This window comes from Mustela erminea, chromosome 1, assembly GCF_009829155.1.
Source record: "Mustela erminea isolate mMusErm1 chromosome 1, mMusErm1.Pri, whole genome shotgun sequence".
Classification (NCBI taxonomy): domain Eukaryota; kingdom Metazoa; phylum Chordata; class Mammalia; order Carnivora; family Mustelidae; genus Mustela; species Mustela erminea.
The window spans coordinates 98,067,595-98,092,098 of NC_045614.1; the positions used below are offsets into that span (position 1 = coordinate 98,067,595).

The window sequence follows — 24,504 nt, forward strand, 5'->3', positions numbered from 1 at the left end:
GAGTGGTGTACAACAACAACAAAAAAAAAGCACCAGGAGATGGGTGGTACTGTAATTTTCAAATAGTATAATTAGAGAAGGCCTCACCAAGATCCATTAAACAGAAACCATTTAAAATAGTGTCATAAAACTTTCATTAAAAACAAATCCTATGAAGATACCTAGGAATAAACCTAACCAAAGAGACACAGAATCTATACTCAGAAAACTATAAAGTGCTCATGAAAGAAATTGAGGAAGACACAAAGAAATGGAAAAATGTTCCATGCTCCTGGATTGGAAGAATAAATATTGTGAAAATGTCTATGCTACCTAAAGCAATCTACACATTTAATGCAATTCCTATCAAAGTACCATCCATCTTTTTCAAAGAAACGGAACAAATAATTCTAAAATTTATATGGAACCAGAAAAGACCTCGAATAGCCAAAGGGATATTGAAAAAGAAAGCCAATGTTGGTGGCATCACAATTCCGGACTTCAAGCTCTATTACAAAGCTGTCATCATCAAGACAGCATGGTACTGGCACAAAAACAGACACATAGATCAATGGAATAGAATAGAGAGCCCAGAAATAGACCCTCAACTCTACAGTCAACTAATCTTCGACAAAGCAGGAAAGAATGTCCAATGGAAAAAAGACAGCCTCTTCAATAAATGGTGTTGGGAAAATTGGACAGCCACATGCAGAAAAATGAAATTGGACCATTTCCTTACACCACACACAAAAATAGACTCAAAATGGATGAAGGACCTCAATGTGCGAAAGGAATCCATCAAAATCCTTGAGGAGAACACAGGCAGCAACCTCTTCGACCTCTGCCGCAGCAACATCTTCCTAGGAACAACGCCAAAGGCAAGGGAAGCAAGGGGAAAAATGAACTATTGGGATTTCATCAAGATCAAAAGCTTTTGCACAGCAAAGGAAACAGTTAACAAAATCAAAAGACAACTGACAGAATGGGAGAAGATATTTGCAAATGACATATCAGATAAAGGACTAGTGTCCAGAATCTATAAAGAACTTAGCAAACTCAACACCCAAAGAACAAATAATCCAATCAAGAAATGGGCAGAGGACATGAACAGACATTTCTGCAAAGAAGACATCCAGATGGCCAACAGACACATGAAAAAGTGCTCCATATCACTCGGCATCAGGGAAATACAAATCAAAACCACAATGAGATATCACCTCACACCAGTCAGAATGGCTAAAATCAACAAGTCAGGAAATGACAGATGCTGGCGAGGATGCGGAGAAAGGGGAACCCTCCTACACTGTTGGTGGGAATGCAAGCTGGTGCAGCCACTCTGGAAAACAGCATGGAGGTTCCTCAAAATGTTGAAAATAGAACTGCCCTATGACCCAGCAATTGCACTATTGGGTATTTACCCTAAGGATACAAACGTAGTGATCCAAAGGGGCACAGTGCACCCGAATGTTTATAGCAGCAATGTCCACAATAGCCAAACTATGGAAAGAACCTAGATGTCCATCAACAGATGAATGGATCAAGAAGATGTGGTATATATACACAATGGAATACTATGCAGCCATCAAAAGAAATGAAATCTTGTCATTTGCGACAACATGGATGGAACTAGAGCGTATCATGCTTAGCGAAATAAGTCAAGCAGAGAAAGACAACTATCATATGATCTCCCTGATATGAGGAAGTGGTGATGCAACATGGGGGCTTAAGTGGGTAGGAGAAGAATCAATGAAACAAGATGGGATTGGGAGGGAGACAAACCCTAAGTGACTTTTAATCTCACAAAACAAACTGAGGGTTGCTGGGGGGAGGGGGTTTGGGAGAAGGGGGTGGGATTATGGACATTGGAGAGGCTATGTGCTTTGGTGAGTGCTGTGAAGTGTGTAAACCTAGTGATTCACAGACCTGTACCCCTGGGGATAAAAATATATGTTTATAAAAAATAAAAAATTTAAAAAAAAAAAGGGAGTTGGGGGAATTGGAAGGGGAGGTGAACCATGAGAGACTATGGACTCTGAAAAACAATCTGAGGGGTTTGAAGTGGCGGGGGGGGGGATGGAGGTTGGGGGAACCAGGTGGTGGGTATTAGAGAGGGCACAGATTGCATGGAGCACTGGGTGTGGTGCAAAAACAATGAATACTGTTATGCTGAAAATAAATAAAAAATAAATTTAAAAAAAAAATCCTATGTAATATGAACTCTGGACAAAATAATTGAAGGAACTGGAGAGTGACCAAAAGGAGAAACTGAAACCTGGAGTTTACTGATAGGTAAAATTTGAAAAAGAGCTCAGAATAACTGCAAGAGATAAAAAAAAACCATCGGAGAAAGTCTGGATTTGAGAGATCCAAAGAAGGAGAACCCCAAATTCTTCATATAAATACTGCCCAAATATCTGGCTTCCCACTAATCTATGCAAGTGTGGGAAGACTCCAAAGTCTAAACAATTAAACAGAGTTTTGAGTGACTGTCTACTACAGGAAGACAAAGTTTAGAGTTTGAGTTCAGCCAAGCTGACTGATAAAATATCAATGCTCTTCAGGGTAAAATAATAGATCCTATGCCCTACAAGGCAAAACATACACAAAATTGAACTACCATGAAGAGAAAGAAAACAAACAAACAAAAAGGATGAGATATGACAATTATTAAAGAAATAATAGCCAAGAGATTTCTGTTTCCAACAAGGATGGTGTAATAGGGACCAAGTTAGCCTGTAACCCAAAACAACTAAAACCAAGGCTAGCTCTTAAAAGACATTGCAGCTTCCATTTTGCTCTCTCTTGGATTACTTACTCTAGCGGAAGCATAGGACAACATGCAGCTCTATGGAGAAGTTCACATGGAGAACTGAGCACCAGTTTGCCAGTATGTGTGCAAGTCATCTTAAAAGCAGATCCAATTCAAACCTTCAGATAACTATAGTCCCAACCGACAGCTTTACTAAAACCTCAAACTAGACCACTAGCAAAGGTGCTCTCAAGTTCATGACTCACAGAAACTTTGAGTTAATATATATTTATTGTTGCCTTTAAGCCACTAAGTTCTTTGAGATATAATCTCTACACCTAACATGGGGCTTGAACTCATGACCTTAAGATCAAGAATAGCATGCTCTTCTGACTGAGCCAGCCAGGTACCCCTAAGCCACTAAGGTCTTAAAGTAATTTGTTTCATGGCATTAGCTAACTAATTAGCCTACTAAAATTATGAAACTTCAAAGATATAAAAAAGAAATCTCAAGGCCTACATATTTAGCACAAAAGAATTATATTCCCATTAAAATTCTTAAAAATAACATGCAGAGCAAAGAAAGAGCATTTTCCTAAAACTCAGTAAAAGAAAGCACGGACCAAAAATTTATATCCAGCCAAGATGTGCCTCAAATATTAAGGTTACAGAAAAACAGTTTTAAACATACAAGATGTGGGGAATTCTGCACTATATTAGTCCTCAAGAAATCTATTAGTGGATAAGTTTCATCCAATCAAGAGATGGCTAGAAGTGGTTCAGCATTAAGACCAATGGTAAGAATTAGAATAAATAAAAATGTAGATTATATTAATTTTCCATTTCTACACCCTACAAGGATGGGGACAAGGATGGAAAATTAATGTACAAATGTTATACGTTGAGACAAAGTAGAAAATGTACTTTTTAAATGGAAGGAAAAGGACAGGAAAAAAGAAAAAGTGAGCTCAATGTCGATGACTATTGTTCAGGCAGTATGTAGGTATTATAGAATACCATTAAAATCTTGTATTATAGAGGGCACGGATTGCATGGAGCACGGGGTGTGGTGCAAAAATAATGAATACTGTTATGCTGGAAATAAAAAAATAAATAAATAATATAATAAAGTAAAAAAAAAAAAAAAAAATCTTGACAAACCAGGGGCACCTGCCTCGCTCATTTGGAAGAGCATGTGACTCTTGCTCTCCAGGTTGTGAGTTCAAGCTTCATGTTGAATGTAGAGACTCCTTAAAAATAAAATCTTTAAAAAAAAAAAAAAAAAACCTTGACAAACCGGATAATAGAAAGTACACAAGTACCCACTAGAACAAAAATATACACCTTTCTAAATATAAAAATAAAACTACAAAGAGTATCCTTGGGCAGAAAAGGAAACATAATAAATATACAATACACATAATTATAAAATAATTTGAGAACTGAAACTAAACATTTTAGTTAAATCAATAAATGTGAACAGGATCATAGGGAAGTTCTATTTTTAAATTCTTGAGGAATCGGAATCTCCACACTGTTCTCCAAAGAGGCTGCACCAACTTGCATTCCCACCAACAATGTAAGAGGGTTCCCCTTTCTCCACATCCCCTCCAACACATGTTGTTTCCTGTCTTGTTAATTTTGGCCATTCTAACTGGTGTAAGGTGATATCTCAATGTGGTTTTTATTTGAATCTCCCTAATGGCTAGTAATGATGATGAACACTTTTTCATGTGTCTGATAGCCATTTGTATGTCTTCATTGGAGAAGTCTCTGTTCATGTCTTCTGCCCATTTTTTGATATGATTGTCTGTTTTGTGTGTGTTTTGCATTCCTGGGTATTTACCCCAAAGATACAGATGTCGTGAAAAGAAGGGCCATCTGTACCCCAATGTTTATAGCAGCAATGGCCACGGTCGCCAAACTGTGGAAAGAACCAAGATGTCCTTCAATGGATGAATGGATAAGGAAGATGTGGTCCATATATACTATGGAGTATTATGCCTCCATCAGAAAGGATGAATACCCAACATTTGTAGCAACATGGACGGGACTGGAAGAGATTATGCTGAGTGAAATAAGTCAAGCAGAGAGAGTCAATTATCATATGGTTTCACTTATTTGTGGAGCATAACAAATACCATGGAGGACATGGGGAGTTAGAGGAGAAGGGAGTTGGGGGAAAATGGAAGGGGAGGTAAACCATGAGAGACTATGGACTCTAAAAAACAATCTGAGGGGTTTGAAGTGGCGGGGGGGTGGGAGTTTGGGGTACCGGGTGGTGGGTATTATAGAGGGCATGGATTGCATGGAGCACTGGATGTGGTGAAAAAATAATGAATACTGTTATGCTGAAAATAAATTTTTTAAAAAATGTGAACAGGAGTAAATAATCTATTAAAAGAAAGATTTCGGCGCCTGGGTGGCTCAGTGGGTTAAAGCCTCTGCCTTCGGCTCAGGTCATGATCCCAGAGTCCTGGGATCGAGCCCCACATCGGGCTCTCTGCTCAGCAGGGAGCCTGCTTCCTCCTCTCTCTCTGCCTGCTTCTCTGCCTGCTTGTGATCTTTGTCTGTCAAATAAATAAATAAAATCTTTAAAAAAAAGAAAGATTTCAATTTGGATCAGAAAGTGTGGTACATAAAAGGTTTATCTAAAACAAATTGATTCTAAAAGACTAAAACTAAAGGGTTGGGCAAAAAAATTTCTAGACAAACAGAAGCAAGAAAAAGCAGTGAGAGACAGACTGCATTAAACAAAAAAGGATAAAATTTACTGCTAAAAACACCAATCATAATAAAGATAACATGACAATCAGTCATATGTACTATGAATATGTACACACCAAATAACAAGCAATACTTTTTTTAGAAAGATTTTATTTATTTATTTGACAGGCAGAGATCACAAGTAGGCAGAGAGGCAGGCAGAGAGAGAGAGGAGGAAGCAGGCTCCCTGCTGAGCAGAGAGCCCAATGTGGGGCTTGATCCCAGGACCCTGGGATCATGACCTGAGCCAAAGGCACAGGCTTTAACTCACTGAGCCACCCAGGTGCCCCAACAAGCAATACTTTAATGAAGAAAAGACAAGAGATACAAAGAGACAGAGAGAAATATATTAACAATTAGAGGACTTCAGTAAACCACTCTCATTAAAAGACAGATGAAATGTTGAAGAGGGGAATAAATAAAAATAAAGAAGACCTAATGAACGTAACCAGTGAAGCAGACTTTATGAATATACCTCAAACATTTTACCTTTATAATAGAGAATACATTTAATTTGTATTAGTCATGTGTTAGGTCACAAAGAAAATATCAGTGATTTCCATAAAGTATATGTGTTACAAACAACACTATTAGATTGCATGGCAGTGAGACTAGAAGTCATTTAACAAATTTAAAAAAACAGAAAGCACTTCCACCTGGGCAAAAGAGGGAAAACATGAAAATTACATAATTTCTAACAAATAAAATGAAAACTTCTATATATCACACAGTCTGTGAAGTATACTTAAAATAGAGACCACAGGAAAATTCACAGTACTGAATTCATAGTACTACACTAAAAACAGTATTTATCAGTAAAAACATAAATCAACAAATTCCTAGTTCAACAAAATACTAGAAAAAGTACAACAAAATAAAAAGGAAGCAGGAAGAATGAAATGTAATATTAAAAGAAGAAATTAATAAGGTATACTTTTTACAAATATCCCCAATAGGCCAGAGGAACCAAGATGGTGGAGTAGTAGCAAACTGAGTGACACCAGGTCGCAGGAGTTCAGCTAACAAGTTATCAAACCATTCCGAACATCTACAAACCCAAGAGATCGAAGAGAAGAAAAACAGCAATTCTAGAAACAGAAAATCGACCACTTTCTGAAAGGTAGGATGTGCAGAGGAGTAAATCTGAGGTGACAGGAAGATAGAATGTAGGGGAAGAGGTGGTCTCCCAGCAAGCAATGGAGCACAAAATTCGAACTTTTAAAAGTCTGCTCCACTGAGGGACATCGCTCCAGAAGCTAAGCGGGGGTGGAAACCTCACAGGGACAGTGTGGTTTCAAGTCCCATGGGGTCAGAGAAGGATCTGCATATATTGGTGTCTGGTGTAGCAGAGCTCACAGGTAACAGAGTGGGAAAGCCGGCTACAAGGACGGAGCCAAAGAGTGAGCTTTCAGCTCAGGATTACTTTAAACTGTGATCTGTGGCACAGTCAGGCCACTGCTCTTTGAGTAGGAACCCCACAAGTGGCAGATCCGGGGAGACCCACCTTCATCCGCCAGAAGAGCAGAGCAACAAGAATCTGTTGGGTTTGGAGACTTCAAACGGGGCTGTGTGCGGGAGACAGAAACGCTCAGTCACAGGCCAGATGAGCCCGAGTGCAGCTGGGGACCAGGGAGATGGGAGTAATTGAGTGCTTTTCTCTGAGGGCACACTGAGGAATGGGGCCCCGAGCTCTCGGCTCCTCTGGGCCAGAGACTGGGAGGCCGCCATTTTCATTCCCATCCTCCAGAGCTCTACGGAAAGCGTTCAGGGGACAAAAGCTCCCGAGAGCAAACCTGAGCAGATTATCACCCTAGCCCCTGGCAAGGGTGGTGCAATTCCGCCTCAGGCAAAGATATTTGAGAATCACTACAACAGGCCCCTCCCCCACAGAAGATCAGCAAGAACATCCAGCCAAGACCAAACTCACTGATCAAGGATAAGAGCAGAATTCCAGAGGAGGGGAAAGCAAAGCATGGAATTCATGGCTTTTTCTCCATGATTCTTTAGTCTTGCAAAGCTAATTAATTTATTTTATTTTTTTCTTTTTCTAATTTTTCAGCTTTTACTCTTTCCTCTTTTAACGTTTCTTAACTAGTTTATCTTAATAATACCTTTCTAAAAAAGAAAATCTTTTTAAATTTCATTATTATAGTCATATTTATCCTTTATTGTATCTAACTTTATTTTTTGTATACATATATGGTTGTTTCTTCTAAAAAATTTTTAGGATACAATTTCTTCTAACAAATCAAAATATACCCTAAATCTAGCACAGGGCTTTGTTCTAGTCTCCAGGCTGAACAAATTTCTCTCCATTTTCTTTTTCTTTCTTTTCCAACCAACTTATCAATTCCTTTTTTTAGAATTTTTTAAAAATTTTCATATTCTGTCCCTTCATTGTGTTTACCCTTATTTTTGTATATAAATATATGTCTTTCTTTAATATTATGGGAGGTAGTTTCTTCTAAGAGTCCAAAATACACCCACAATCAAGTCGGTGGCTCAGTTCTATTCACCAGTCTAATATATATATATTTTTAAAAACTTTTTAAAATCCTTTTTAAACTTCCTTTTACCTCCTTTCTTTTCCCCCCAATTTTGAGTCTCTTCTGATTTGGTTAGCATACATTTTTCTGGGGTCTTTGCTGCCCTTATAGAATTTTATTCTCTCTTTCATATATTCTTATCCAGATAAAATGACAAGACGGATAAACGTACCCAAAAAAAAAAAAAAAAAAAAGAACAAGAGGCAGTACTGAAGGCTAGGGACCTAATCAATACAGACATTGGTAATATGTCAGATCTAGAGGTCAGAATAATGATTCTCAAGGTGCTAGCTGGGTTTGAAAAAGGCATGGAAGATATTGGAGAAACCTTGTCTGGAGAAATAAAGGCCCTTTCTAGAGAAATAAAAGAACTAAAATCAAACCAAGTGAAAATCAAAAAAGCTATTAGTAAAGTGCAATAAAAAATGGAGGCTGTTGCTGCTAGGATAAATGAGGCAGAAGAGAGAATTAGTGATATAGACGATCAAATGATGGAGAATAAAGAAGCTGAGCAAAAGAGAGACAAAGAACTACTGGACCACGAGGGGAGAATTTAAGACATAAGTGATACCATATGATGAAACAACATTAGAATAATTGGGATTCCAGAAGAAGAAGAAAGAGAGAGGGGAGCAGAAGGCATATTGGAGCAAACTAGTGTAGAGAATTTCCCTAATATGGCAAAGGGAACAGGCATCAAAATCAAAAAGGCAGAGAGAACCCCCCTCAAAATCAATAAAAATAAGTCCAACCTCATCATCTAATAGTAAAAACTTACAAGTCTTAGGGACAAAGAGAAAATTGTGAAAGCAGCCTGGGACAAGAAGTCTGTAACATACAATAGTAAAAATATTAGATTAGCAGCAGACTTATCCACAGAGACCTGGCAGGCCAGAAAGAACTGGAATGATATATTCAGAGCACTAAACGAGAAAACGTGCAGCCAAGAATACTATATCCAGCTAGGCTATCATTTTAGAAGGCGAGATAAAACGCTTCCAGGAAAAACAAAATATAAAAGAATTTGTAAACACCAAACCAGCCCTACAGGAAATATTGAAAGGGGTCCTCTAAGCAAAGAGAGAACATAAAAGTAGTAGGCCAGAAAGGAACAGAGACAATAGACAGTAACAGTCACCTTACAGGCAATAGAGTGGCACGAAATTCAAATCCGTCAATAGTTACCCTGAATGTAAATGGGCTAATCACCCCAATCAAAAGACACAGGGTATCAGAATGGATAAAAAAAAAAAAAACCCATCAATATGCTGTCTACAAGAAACTCATTTCAGACCCAAAGACACCTCCAGATTTAAAGTCCATGCTAATGGACATCAAAAGAAAGTTGGGGTGACAATTCCTACACCAGAAAAATTAGATTTTTTTAAAAAGATTTTATTTATTTATTTGACACAGAGAGATCACAGAAGGCAGAGAGGCAGGTAGAGAGAGAGGGAGAAACAGGTTCCCCGCTGAGCAGAGAGCCCGATGCTGGGCTCAATCCCAGGACCCTGAGACCCACTGAGACCCTTAACCCACTGAGCCACCCAGGTGCCCCAGGATAAATTAGATTTTAAGCCAAAGACTATAATAAGGTATGAGGAAGGACACCATATCATACTTAAAGTGTCTGCCTACAAGATCTAACAATTTTAGATATCTATGCTCCTAACATAGGAGCAGCCAACTATATAAACCAATTAATAATAAAATCAAAGAAACACATCAACAATAATACAATAACAGTAGGGGACTTTAACACCCCCTCACTGAAATGGACAGATCATCCAAGATCAACAAGGAAATAAAGGCCTTATATGACACACTGGACCAGATGGACATCACAGATATATTCTGAACCTTCCATCCCAATGCAACAGAATACACATTCTTCTCTATCATACATGAAACATTCTCCAGAATAGATCATATCCTAGGTTACAAATCAGGTCTCAGTCGGTACCAAAGGATCATTCCCTGCATATTTTCAGACCACAATGCTCTGAAGCTAGAACTCAATCACAAGAGGAAAGATGGAAAGAACACAAATATATGGAGGCTAAAGAGCATCCTACTAAAAAATGAATGGATCAACCAGGAAATTAAAGAAGAACTGAAAAATTTCATGGAAACAAATGATAATGAAAACACAATGGTTCAAAATCTGTGGAACACAGCAAAGACAGTCCTGAGAGGGAAATATATAGCGATAGAAGCCTTTCTCAAGAAACAAGGTCTTAAATACACAACCTAACCCTATCCCTAAAGGAGCTGGAGAAAAAACAACAAAGAAAGTCTAAACCCAGCAGGAGAAGAGAAATAATAAAGATCAGAGCAGAAATCAATGAAACAGAAACCAAAAAAACAAAAAACAAAAAAACAAAAAAAACCAGTAGAACAAATCAACGAAAGTGGCAGCTGGTTCTTTGAAAGAATTAATAAGGTTCATAAACCCCTGGCCAGACTTATCAAAAAGAAAAGAGAAAGGACCCAAATAAATAAAATCATTAAGGAAAGAGGAGAGATCACAACCAACACCAAAGAAATACAAACAATTATAAGAACATATTATGAGCAACTATATGCCAGCAAACTCGAGAATCTGGAAGAAATGGATGCATTCCTAGGGACATATATGTACTACCACAACTGACCCAGGAAGAAATAGAAAACCTGAACAGACCCATAACCAGTCAGGAGATTGAAGCAATCATCCAAAATCTCCCAAAAAAACAAGAGCCCAGGGCCAGATCCCTTCCCAGGGGAATTCTAGCAAACATTTAAAGAAGAAGGGTTTTGAAGGGACAGGGGGTGGGAGGTTGGGGTACCAGGTGGTGGGTATTATAGAGGGCACGGATTGCATGGAGCACGGGGTGTGGTGCAAAAATAATGAATACTGTTATGCTGGAAATAAAAAAAAATAAATAAAATAAGAATCAAAAAAAAAAAAAAAAAAAGAAGAATTAATACCTATTCTCCTGAAACTGTTCCAAAAAAATAGAAATGGAAGGAAAACTTCCAAACTCACTTTAGGAGGCCAGCATTACCTTGATCGCAAAACCAAAGATCCCATCAAAAAAGAGAATTACAGACCAATATCCTTGATGAACACAGCTGCAAAACTTCTCACCAAAATGCTATCCAATAGGATCCAACAGTACATTAAAAAAATTATTCACCACGACCAAATGGGATTTATTCCAGGGCTGCAAGTTTGGTTCAACATCAGCAAATCAATCAATGTGATACAATGCATTGATAAAACAAAGAACAAGAACCATATGATACTCTCAAGAGATGCTGAAAAAGCATTTGACAAAGTACAGCATCCTTTCCTGATCAATACTCTTCAAAGAGTAGGGATAGAGGGTACATACCTCAATATCATCAAAGCCATCTATGAAAAACCCACTGTGAATATCATTCTCAATGGAGAAAAACTGAGAGCTTTTCTGCTAAGGTCAGGAACACAGCAGGGATGTCCATTATCACCACTGCTATGCAACACAGTACTAGAAGTCCTACTCTCAGCAATCAAACAACAAAAAGAAATTAAAGGTATCCAAATCAGCAAAGAAGAAGTCAAACTATCACTCCTTGAAGCTGATATGATACTTTATGTGGAAAACCCAAAAGACTCCACCCGAAATATGCTAGACCTTGTACAGGAATTCAGTGAAGTGTCATGATATAAAATCAATGCACAGAAATCAGTTAGGTTTCTATACACCATCAGCAAGATAGAAGAAAGAAAAATTAAGGAGTCAATTCCATTTACAATAGTACCCAAAACCATAAGATACCTAGGAATAAACCTAACCAAAGAGGCAAAGAATATATATATACTCAGAAAACTATAAAGTACTCATGAAAAAAATTGAGGAAGACACAAAGAAATGGAAAAACGTGCCATGCTCATGGACTGGAAGAACAAATACTGTGAAAATGCCTATGGTACCTAAAGCAATCTACACATTTAAAGCAATCCCTATCAAAATACCATCATTTTTTTTTTTCAAAGAAATGGAACAAATAATCCTAAAATTTATATGGAATCAGAAAAGACCTCAAATAGCCAGAAGAATGTTGAAAAAGAAAGCCAAAGTTGGTGGCATCACAATTCCAGAATTCAAGCTCTATTATAAAGCTGTCATCATCAAAACAGTATGGTACTGGCACAAAAATACATATACATCAATGAAACAGAGTAGAGAGCCCAGAAATAGACCCTCAACTCTATGGTCAACTAATTTTTGACAAAGCAGGAAAGAACGTCTAATGGAAAAAAGACAGTCTCTTCAACAAATGGTGTTGGGAAAATTGGACAGCCACATGCAGAAAAATGAAAATGGACCATTTCCTTACACCACACACAAAATTAGACTCAAAATGGATGAAAGACCTCAATGTGAGAAAAGAATCCATCAAAATCCTTGCGAACACAGGCAGCAACCTCTACGACCTCAGACACAGCAACTTCTTCCTAGAAACATTGCCAAAGGCAAGGTAAGCAAGGGCGAAAATGAATTACTGGGACTTCGTCAAGATCAAAAGCTTTGGCATAGCAAAAGAAACAGTCAACAGAACCAAAAGACAACTGACAGAATGGGAGAAGATATTTGCAAATGACATATCAGATAAAGGGCTAGTATCCAAAATCTATAAAGAACTTATCAAACTCAACACCCAAAGAACAAATAATCCAATCAAGAAATGGGCAGAGGACATGAACAGACATTTCTGCAAGGAAGACATCCAGATGGCCAACAGACACATGAAAAAATACTCAACATCACTCAGCATGAGGGAAATGCAAACCAAAACCACAATGAGATACCACCTCACAGCAGTCAGAATGGCTTAAATTAACAAGTCAGGAAATGACAGATGTTGGTGTGGATGCAGAGAAATGGGAAACCTCTTACACTATTGGTGGGAATGCAAACTGGTGCAGCTACTCTTGAAAACAGCATGGAGGTTGCTCCAAAAGTTGATAATAGAGCTACTCCACGAACCAGCAATTGCACTACTGGGTATTTACTCTCAGGATACAAATGTAGTGATCCGAAGGGGCACGTGCACCTGAATGCTTATAGCAGCAATGTCCACAATAGCCAAACTATGGAAAGAACCTAGATGTCCATCAACAGATGAATAGATAAAGAAGAGGTGGTACACACACACACAGGAATACTATGCAGCCATCAAAAGAAATGAAATCTTGACATTTGCAACCACATGGATGGAACTAGAGGGTATTATGCTGAGCAAAATAAGTCAATTGGAGAAAGACAACTATCATATGATCTCCCTGATATGAGGAATCTAAGAGGCAAAGTGGGGGTCTTGGGAGGTAGGGAAGGAAAAAATGAAACAAGATGGGATTGGGAGGGAGACAAACCATAAGAGACTCTTAATCTCACAAAACAAACTGAGGGTTGCCAGGTGGAGGGGGTTAGGGAGAGGGTGATTGGATTTTGGACATTAGGGAGCGTATGTGCTACAATGAGTGCTCTGAAGTGTGTAAGCCTAATAATTCACAGACCTGTACCCCTGGGGCTAATAATACATTATATGTCAATTAAAAAAAAAAAAAAAGGAATGGTTGCCAAATATTCAAGAATCAAAAAAAAAAATTGTCAAAAAAACACTGGCATGTTGTTTATTTTTTTCTCTCCAATATTCCACTGCACATAAAAGATTGAATTTGAAGATATAAGGGGGGAAAAGTTTGTTACTTAGCTAAGTAATGCAAGAGTTTATATTAAAATTTAAACTTTTCATAATACAGATCAATAGTAATTTTACACATTTTTTCCTAATATGACTCTACATGAAGAAGACTTTAATTATAACTGATAGTATTTTATGACAGGGAGCTGCAGAAACTATAACATTTTCATAGAACATTTTGTTGATACTGATAAATTTAAAGATTCTTTCAAATTTATGTAGCGCTCATTAGAACTCAAATTTAGTAATAGAGAGTTGACATGAGTTGGTGGATATAATTTTGGATATAATTATAACATGGATATAATTTTGAAACTGGTACAGTTTGCTTTAAAGCTAAGTTATTCTAAAAACTAGGTTTTATAAAAACAAACTTTAAAGACAAATTATTTTTATGCTCTATTCAATTTTTGGTCAAACTTTAGGTTATTTGGAAATATTTGACTCTGTGAATCTACTTTCTCAACCATACGTTACATTAAATCTAAATACATATCCTTTTTTCTAATTTAAGTAGAGTTTCTGAATTGATAGGTGTTGCAAGTTTCAAATACATCCATTTCTTCTAAGTATAAAAAGGACTATAAAATATCTCATTGATTTTTTGTATTGATTACAAGTTGAAATGCCAATATTTTGGATTTATTGGTTTAAATAAAATATATCACTAACATTAAAAAAAGACCTAATAAAACAAAATCCTGGATTTTTAAAGAATTTCAAAAGTAGATAAGCCACCAGCTAATCTGATTAAGAAAAATCATAAAGTAGAAATTCATAAAACAGAAAATTACAAAGAAGGAATAACTATTGAAAAAGAAAAAATACTTAAAATTCCTAAGAAACTAACTTACAAATAAGTCTCTATAAAAATATATTTGAAAAACCAGATGAAATGATAATTTCCTAGGGAAATACAGATTACTAAAATTGACTCTAGAGATAGAAAGCTTAGAGAGATTAACTTCTGAAAAAATGAAACAGACAAAATGATCGAGAACTAACCATGCAAGATAGTTTCATACAGTAAACATATCAAACCTTGTACTGGTCTCAAGACTCTATAAATTACTGCAAAGCACTAAAAACATAAAAAAATAATTCTTTTTTATGAAGAAAGTCTGATACCAAAACTTGAATAAAGATAGTGCAAAAAAACACACAATGCAAGAAAAATATAGACCAATATTATTTATAAATAACAATGCAAAAGTAACCATTTTAAACATTAGCAAACAGAAACCAAGATCATGTAATAAAATAAGATGACCAAATTAAATTTATTTTGGAACATATGATTGATTCAGTGTTAGGAAATCTATTAATATAATGTACTGTGCTAATAGGTGAAACAGGAGAAAAACCCTATCAATATCTCCATAAATACTAAAAAATCCTTTGACAAAATTCAATACCCAATCATGATAGAAGTACTCAAGGAAATTTCATTTAATGTACATATTCTTAAAATGATAATACATACATATAAACCTAAATATATACACACACATCATAGTCCTGAAGATAATACCCTCCTAAAGTAACACCAGAGGCATTTCCTCTAGGATCCCAAACAAAGCAAAAATTCCCACTATTACCACCATCCCTAATACTACTACATATTAGAGGTATCAGCTAATGCAATTAAAAGAAAACAATTAAAAGCATGTGATTTTTTTATGTTTCAGTTTATTTTTCTTAATTTTTAAAATTTTTTAAATTAACACATAATGTATTATTAGCCCCAGAGCTACAGGTTTGTGAATCGCCAGGTTTACACATTTCACAACACTCACCATAGTACATACCTTCCCCAATGTCCATAACCCCCTCCACCCTCTCCCTACTCCCCACCCCCGGCAACTCTCAGTTTGTTTTGTGAGATTAAGAGTCTCTTATGGTTTGTCTCCCCCAAGCACGTGAATTCTTAAGGAAGAAGTAAAATAGCTATTTGCCATGATACAATAATACACCTGGAATATTCTAGAGAATCAATGATGAAAATAATTCAAACAATAAAAGAATTCTAAAAATAGGATAAAAAATATACAAAAAGTCTTCACATACTCAAATAATAAGTATGTAGAAGACATCATAGAAGAAAGCCACCAATTAAAATAACACTAAAGATTTAGTAACAACCTTAACAAGAAATGTATAAAACCTGTGTGAGCAAAACCTAAAACTTCTAAAAACTTTCTTGAGGAAATGTTCTGAAAACTTGAAAATCACAAAACTAAATCAAAATCAAAGATGTTACCTATCCTTGGATAGGTTGACAAAACAATATAAAGATGTTGATTCTAAATTTCGTTTCAATCCAATTCCAATAAAATATCAACAAACACTTTAACTTTCATATGGGCAAATACACAGAATAGCCAGAAAAATGTTGAAAAACTATGTGAGAAAGTGCCTTATCTGAGATTAAAACATATATAAAGCCTTTATAATTAAAAATATGGTACTTGCTCACAAATTGACAAAAAGAATACTAAGTAGAAGAGAAAGTCCAGGAACAAACCTAATTATTTGTGGATATTTAGTATATAATAAAGATAGCATCTCAAATTACTAAAATGAAGATAAACATTTTTTTAATAAATAGGAACCATTGGATAAAAAATGAAATTAGAACCAGACTTCACACCATACACAAAATTAAATTCTAAATGCATTAAGAATCTAAACTAAAATCTATAAATACTAGAAGAAAACATGAATGATTTTTTTAAAAAAATCTCAGTACAAAGTTTTCTATGATAATTCAAGGGTAGAAAAAAGAAAGAAAGAAAAAATATTGATCTTAAAAATCAATAAAAAATTAAAATTCTGTATGGCATATACAATGCAATGAAAGTCAAAAGACAATTCATAAATTTTGTGAGAGTATTTGCAATATATGTATAAAAGCACCTAAATACTCTAATCAATTTTGAAAAGATTCTTTAAAAAGAGAGGGGGAAAGACCAAACCCAGTAGAAACATAAGGAAAAGACATAACCAGATAATTCACAAAGATACCAAGAAAAAAAAATTCTGAAACATATGAAAACATTTCTACCATCACTCACAAGTGAAGAAATGCACACTTAAACTATGCTGAGATACAATTTCTCATCTAACAGACTGATAAAATGAAAACCTCTAACAAAATGGATTCTGTTGGCAAGGCTATGGGGTAATAGATTAGTGAGAATGTAACCTGCAGGGCAATTCTGGAATCTAATAAAGTGACATAAGCCGTTAACTTTTAAAATCACATGCAGGAATTTACTCTGAGGAAACGTTACCAAAAATACGAAAATACATATGCAGAGATAATTCATTGTGAATTGTTTTTTGTTTTTTGTTTTTGTGAATTGTTGTTAATAGCAAACTGAGACAATCAAAAGGCTAACTGGGCTTTCTAGCTCTTAAGTACCAAGAACTAAAGGGAAAGGGTAGCCAGGTGCCAGACACCAGTTTCCATTTAGAAAATTAACATTAATACAATGCTATATCTAACTTACACATCTTATTCTAATTTCACCAACTGCTCCACTTATGTCCCTTTTCCAATCCCTAGAATAAGGTGGTCCACTTAGTTTTCATGTCTCTTTATCTTCCTTTAATTAGAAACAGTTCCTCAGTCTTTGTTTTTCATGATCTTGATATTTTTGAAGAGTACTAGTCAATTATTTGTTTTGTTTTAAGATTTTATTTATTTATTTGACAGACAGAGATCACAAGTAGGCAGAGAGGGAGGCAGCGGCGGGGGGCGGGGGGGAGTAGGCTCCCTGCTGAGCAGAGAGCCCAATTCGAGGCTCGATTCCAGGACCCTGAGATCATGACCTGAGCAGAAGGCAGAGGCTTTAACCTACTGAGCCACCCAGGTGCCCTAGTCAATTATTTTGTACAATGCCTCCCAATTTAGGCTTGTCTAATATTTCCTTATAATTAAATTTATTTTAGACTTTTTTTATAAGAATACTCCAGAAGTAATGCTGTGTTTTTCTCACTGTGTCACATGAAGAAGTATGTGATATTGGTTTGTCCTAATACTGATATAAGTAGTTTTGATCAATAAAGTTCTGGGTATTGAGAGGAGGTATAATCACAGCAATAGACTTAGCATAATACAGAAGTACAAAGAGCAACTAAAACATAAAGAAACTCGCTTAGAATTTTGCCAAATGGTGGAGGATCTGCTGGAGCTCTTTCCAGGTCATAGGGACTGCAAGTTTCACAGTTTATGCTCCCCCTCCACCTTTAGAGCAAGATAGAAGCAGGGTCTGGGTATACTAGCTGGCCTACTACCTCAATAAGCCCCAAACCCCTAGCCCACATCAGCCCCAACCCTCTCACCAAGGCAGCACCAGTGTGGCACCTACCAGGAGGACATCCCTGGTCAGTACTCACTACAGCTCCAGCTGATGCAGCAAGGTGGTACACTCAGGAGCAAAGTAGCCCAGACCCAGGCCCATACTACTTTAGCTCCAGACAATTTGCTAATACTCTTCTAGCACAGAGTGCTCCAAGAATCCCTGACCCACACCCACCTTAGTTTCAGCAACCCTGTATGGGTACTCCTTGTATGGAACCCCCCTGAACACCAAGCTTGCACCCACTTCAGTTACAGCTTTCCTCTCAGTGAACCCTGTGGATAGACAGCCCCTGAACAGCCCTGGCCCATGCTCATTTCAGCTTCAGCTATCCTGCCAGGATGTTCTCTGTATAAAGAGCCCAGGGACTGCCCCAGTTTGCACCAACTTCAGTTTTTGCTGTCTTGCCAGACCCACCCTTTCCAGAGAGCCCTGTGATCACCTGACCCAAGCCCACTTCAGTTCCAGTCAGGCTACCAGGGCAGCACAAACAAGGAGTACCTGGGAACTCCATGCCCGTGGCAGCCACAGTTTCAGCCAGCCAGCCAAAGTTATTAGGTACACAAAGACTATACAAGAATGACCATACATCCTTCCTTCAAGTTCAGAAGTAGCTGTTCTATTCAATTCAGAGGAATAAACAGAAAATCAAGCAAAATGGGGAGATAGAGGAATATGTTCGAAACAAAAGAACAAGACAAAGTCTTAGAAAAAGAACTATATGAAACAAAGAGAAACAATGCACTTGATAAAGTTTATTTAAGTAATGATCCTAAAGACGCTCACTGGACTGGAGACAAGAGTGGAAGAACTCAGTGAAAATTTCAAGAAAGAGATACAAAATATGAGAAAGAACCAATCAAAGTTAAAGAATATAGTGATATGAAAAATACACTAGAGGGAATCAACAATAGATTAGGGGATGAGAAGAAATGAGCAGCAATCTAGAAGATAAGGTAATAGAAAGCACTCAAGCTGAACAGCAAATAAAAAAGAAATTTTAATGAGGATAAGTTAAGCAATCTCTAGGATGACATCAAATGAACAAACATTTGCATTATGGGGGTCCCAGAAGAGAAGAGAGAAAGAAAAGGGGCGAAAACTTGTTTGAAGAAATAATAGCTGAAAACTTCCTTAGCCTGGGGAAAGAAAACAGGTTCAGGAAGGATACAGAGTTCCAAACAAGATGAACCTAAGGAGTTCCAAACCATGACATATATAATTAAAATGTCATAGGTTAAAGGTAAAGAGAAAATTCTAAAAAGAGCAAGGAGAAGCAAAAAGTTACACACACGGGAAACCACTTAAGGCTATGAACAGATTTTTCAGAAGAAATGTTGCGCAGGCCAGAATAGAGTGGCATGCTATTTTCAAAGAGCTGAAGGGGTGGGGGGACACAAAATCAAGAACACTCTCTGTAGCAAGCTTATCATTCACAACAGAAGGAAAGATAAAGAGTTTCCCCAAAACACAAAGTTAAAGGAGTTCATCATCACTAAGCTAGTTTTACAAGAAATGTAAAACACGTGGGACTTCAAGTGAAAAAGAAAAGGCTATAATCAAAAGTAAGAAATTATTAATAAAAAGATATAAAATATGAAAATATATACAAAAATGTGGGGAAAGGGAAATAAAAGAAACTTTCTTTTAGAATTTGTTCAAATTTAAGTGACCACTGACAATATAGACCGCCACATACTTAAAATGTATATGAACCACATTGTAAATACAAACCCCAAATCTGTAATAGTTACACAACAAATAAAGACAATCAACAAAATACAACAGAAAGTCATCAAAGGAAAGAGAGCAAAAGAAAGAAAGAAAAAAAACTACAAAAACAACAAGAAAATAATTAACAAAAGGGTAATAAATATATGCCTATCAATAATTACTTGAAATGTACAGGTGGGTCTAATGTCCCATCAAAAGAGACAGGGTGGTAGAACAGATTTAAAAAATAAGATCCAGGATACCTGGGTGACTTGGTTAAGCATCTGCCTTCAGCTCAGGTCATGATCCTAAGGTCTTGGCACTGAGCCCCACATTAGGTTCTCTGCTTAGCAGGTGGCCTGCTTCTCCCTCTCCCTCGGTCTGTCGCTCACTCACTCTCTCTCTCTCCATCAAATAAATAAATTAAAGAAATAAAAATTTTAAAAAGTAAGACACGGGGGCACATAGGTGGCTCAGTCGGTTAAGTGTCTACCTTTAGCTCAGGTCATGATCTTGAGGTTCTGGGATCAAACCCTATGTTGGGTTCCCTGCTCAGCAATGAGTCTACTTGTCCCTCTCCCTCTCCACCCCCACCTCCATGGCTCATGCTTTCCCTCTCAAATAAATAAAACCTTAAAAAAAAAAAAAAAACCCAAAAACAAAACCAAGACCCATGGAGCACCTGGGTGGCTCAGTCAGTTTGGCATCTGACTCTTGATCTCAGTTTAGGTCTTGATTTCAGGGTTGTGAGTTCAAGTTCTGCACTGGACTTCACACTGGGTGTGAAGACTACTTAAAACAAGCAAACAAACAACAACAACAACAAAATCCCAGTTGTAGGCTGCCTAAAAAAGACTCACTTCAGATCTATAAAAATACAGAGACCAAAAGTGAAAGCATGGAAAGACAGGCAGTGCAAATAAAAACAGGAGGGGAAAAAAAAGCCAGGGTAGCAATACTTATACCAGACAAAATAGACTTCAAACAAAGACTATAAAAAGACACAAAGAAGGGCATTATATAAGGATAAAAAGGTTAATCCAAAAAGAAGATATAACATTTGTAAATATCTATGCACCCAATATTAGAGCATCCAAATACATAAAGCAAATATTAACAGGCATATATAAGAGAAACTGATAATAATACAATAATAGTACAGGTCTATAACACCCCATTTACATGAATGGATAGACCATGCAGACAGAAAAAGAAGGAAATAGTGACTTTGAATAACACATTAGACCAGATGTACTTAATAGATACATGTAGAGCATCCCATACAAAAACAAAAGAACACACATTCAGTTCAAATGCATGTGGAGCATTCTCCAGGATAGATCACACATTAGACCATAAAACAAGTCCCAGTAAATTTAAGATTAAAATCATATCAGCATCTCTTCTAACCATAACAGTATAAAACTAGAAATCAATCACAAGAAAAAAAAAAAAACTGGAAAAAACAAAAACACGTGGAGACTAAACAGCATACTACTAAACACTCAATGGGCCACTGACGAAATCAAAGGAAATCAAAAGATACATGAAGACAAATGAAAATAAAAAGACAACAATCCAGAACCTCTGGAACAAAATGAAAACAATTCTAAGAGAGAAATTCATAGCGATACAGGCTGACCTCCAGAAACAAGAAATATCTCAAATAAACAATCTAAATGTACAGCTGAAAGAATTAGAAAAAGGAGAACAAATAAAGTAAATGTTAGTAGAAGGAAGGAAATTAAGATCAGAGTGAAATAAATGAAATAGAGACTTAAAAAACACTAGAAAAGATAAAAGGGCTGGTTCTTCGAACAGACAAAACTGATAAACCTTTAGCCAGACTCATCAAGGAAAAAGAGGACACAAATAAGATCAGATATGAAAAAGGGAAATTAATAACCAACACGGAAGCACAAAGAATTATAAGAGAATATTACAAAAAATTATTTGTCAACAAATTGGACAAACTAGAAGAGATGGATAAATTCTTAGAAATGTACAGTCTTCCCAAACTGAATCAGAAAGAAACACAGCAGCTGAATATATCAATTACTAGTAATGAAATTGAACTGGAATCAAACTCGAGCAAACAGAAGTCCCCGACCAAATGACTTCACAGATGAGTTCTACCAAACATTTAAAAAAGAGTTAATACCTACTCTCCTCAAACTATTCCAGAAAATAGAAGTTAAAGGAAAACTTCCAAATACATTCTACAAAGCCAGCATTACCCTGATACCAAAACTAATGACGTTAAAAAAAGAAAGAAAGAAAGAAAGAAAGAAACTTACAGGCCAATGTTCCTGATAAATATAGATGCAAAAATCCTCAACAAAATATTAACAAACACCATTCAACAATACATCAAAAGGATCATCAACCATGACTGAATGGGATTTACTCTGGGGAAGCAAGGTTAATTCAATATTCACAAATCAATCAACATGATATGCCAAATCAACAAAGGACAAATATGATTATCTCAATAGACACAAAAGAACTATTTGATAAAATTCAGGATGAGTTCATGATAAAAACTCTCAACAAAGTAAGTTTAAAGAGAACATACCTCAACATAATATAGGCTACATGTGAAAAATCCACAGCTAACATACTCAATGGTGAAAAACTGAGAGCTTTTCAGCTGAGATCAGGAAAAAGACAGGAGTGTCTGCTCTCCCTACTTTTATTCAGTACAGTGCTAGAAAGCCTAGCCAGAGCAATGAGACCAAAAAAGGAATACAAGACATCTAAACTCTCAAGGAAGAAGTAAAACTATCACCATTTGTAGGTGATATGCTACTATACATAGAAAACCCTAAAGATCCACCAGAAAGTTATTAGAATAAATTCAGTAAAGTTAAATACAAAATTAAGACCAAAAAAGTTGCATTTTTATCCTAATAACAATGTAGTAGAAACAGAAATAAGGAAAACAATACCATTTACAATTGTACCAAAAAACTTGTACTCAAAAACTATAAAACACAGATCAAAGAAATTGAAGACAGCAAAAACAAATAGAAAGATATTACCATGATCATGGATTGGAAAAATTAATATTGATTAAAATGTCCATACTACCCAAACACTCTATAGAGTCAATGCAATCCCTATCAAAATATCAATAGCATTTTTCACAAAACTAGAGTAAATACTACTAAAATTTGAATGAAACCACAAAACACCCTAAATACCCAAAGCAATCTTGAGAAAGAACAAAGTTGGAGGTATCACAATCCTAGATTTCAAGATAAACTACAAAGCTATAGTAATGAAAATAGTATGGTACTGACACAAAAACAGACATATAAATCAATGAAATAGAATACAGAGCCCAAAACAAACCCATGCTCATATAGTCAATTAATCTATGACAAAAGAGGTAAGAATATGCAATGGGAAATGACAGTCTCATCAATAAATGATGCAGGGGAAATTAGACATCTCCATGCAAAAGAATGAATCACTTCTTACACCATATAAAAATAAATTCAAAATGGATTAAAGACCCAAAACCATAAAACTTCTAGAAGAAAATGTAGGTAGTAATTCCTTTAACATTGGCCTTAGCAACATTTTTTTACATATGTCGCCTCTCACAAGAGAAACAAAAACAAAAATAAACTTTTGGGACTATACCAAAATAAAAAGCTTTTACGCAGTGAGTGAAAGACTCAACAAAATGGAAAGGTAACCTATTGAATGGGTGAAGACGTCCACAAATGATATATCCAATAATGGGTTAACAGTATAAAGAATTTATATGACTCAACACCAAAAAAACAAATAATCTTTTTAAAAATGAACAGAGAGCGGATGCCTGGGTGGCTCAGTGGGTTAAAGCCTCTGCCTTCGGCTCAGGTCATGATCTCAGAGTCCTGGGATCGAGCCCTGCAAGGGGCTCCCTGCTCAGCGGGAGCCTGCTTCCCCACCTATCTCTCTGCCTGCCTCTCTGTCTACTTGTGATCTCTCTCTGTCAAAATAAATAAATTAAAAATCTTTTAAAAAATAAACAAATAAAAAATAAAAATAAAAATGGACAGAGGACCTAAATAGACATTTTTTCCAAAGAAGACATATAGAGAGCAAACAGACACAGGAAAAGTTACTTGTCATCACTAATCATTGAGGAAATCAAACCAAAACCACAATGAGATATCACCTTACATATTTCAGAACACCTAGAATCAAAAAGACAAGAAATAAACAAATGTTGGTGAAGATGTGGAGAAAAAGGAACCCCTGTGCACTGTTGGTGGGAATGTAAATTGGACCAGCCACTGTGGAAAACAGCATGGTTTTCTTTTCTTAATTAAAATAAAAATACCATACAATCCAGTAATCCCGCTACTGGATATTGATCTAAAGAAAACAAAAACACTAATTTGAAAAAATGTATGCACCTCAATGTTTATTGCAGCATTATTTACAACAGCCAAGATATAGGAAAAACCCAAGTGTCCATATATAATATATATATGTACATAGATGTATGATGGATAACAAACATATAAAGATCCATCGATCAATCTATGATATCTATCAATGATTCTTATCTATGATGAAATATTACTCCACCATAAAAAATATGAGATCTTGCCATTTTGGACAACATGGATAAACCTAGAGAGTATTATGCCAAGTG

General features: G+C 36.2%; 1 protein-coding gene across 3 annotated transcripts in view; it reads right to left on the reverse strand.

Moving 5' to 3' along the window:
• The window catches only part of POLQ (DNA polymerase theta), a 131,028-nt gene that overhangs the window by 60,423 nt on the left and 46,101 nt on the right, over positions 1–24,504 (reverse strand). The window lies entirely within an intron of this gene.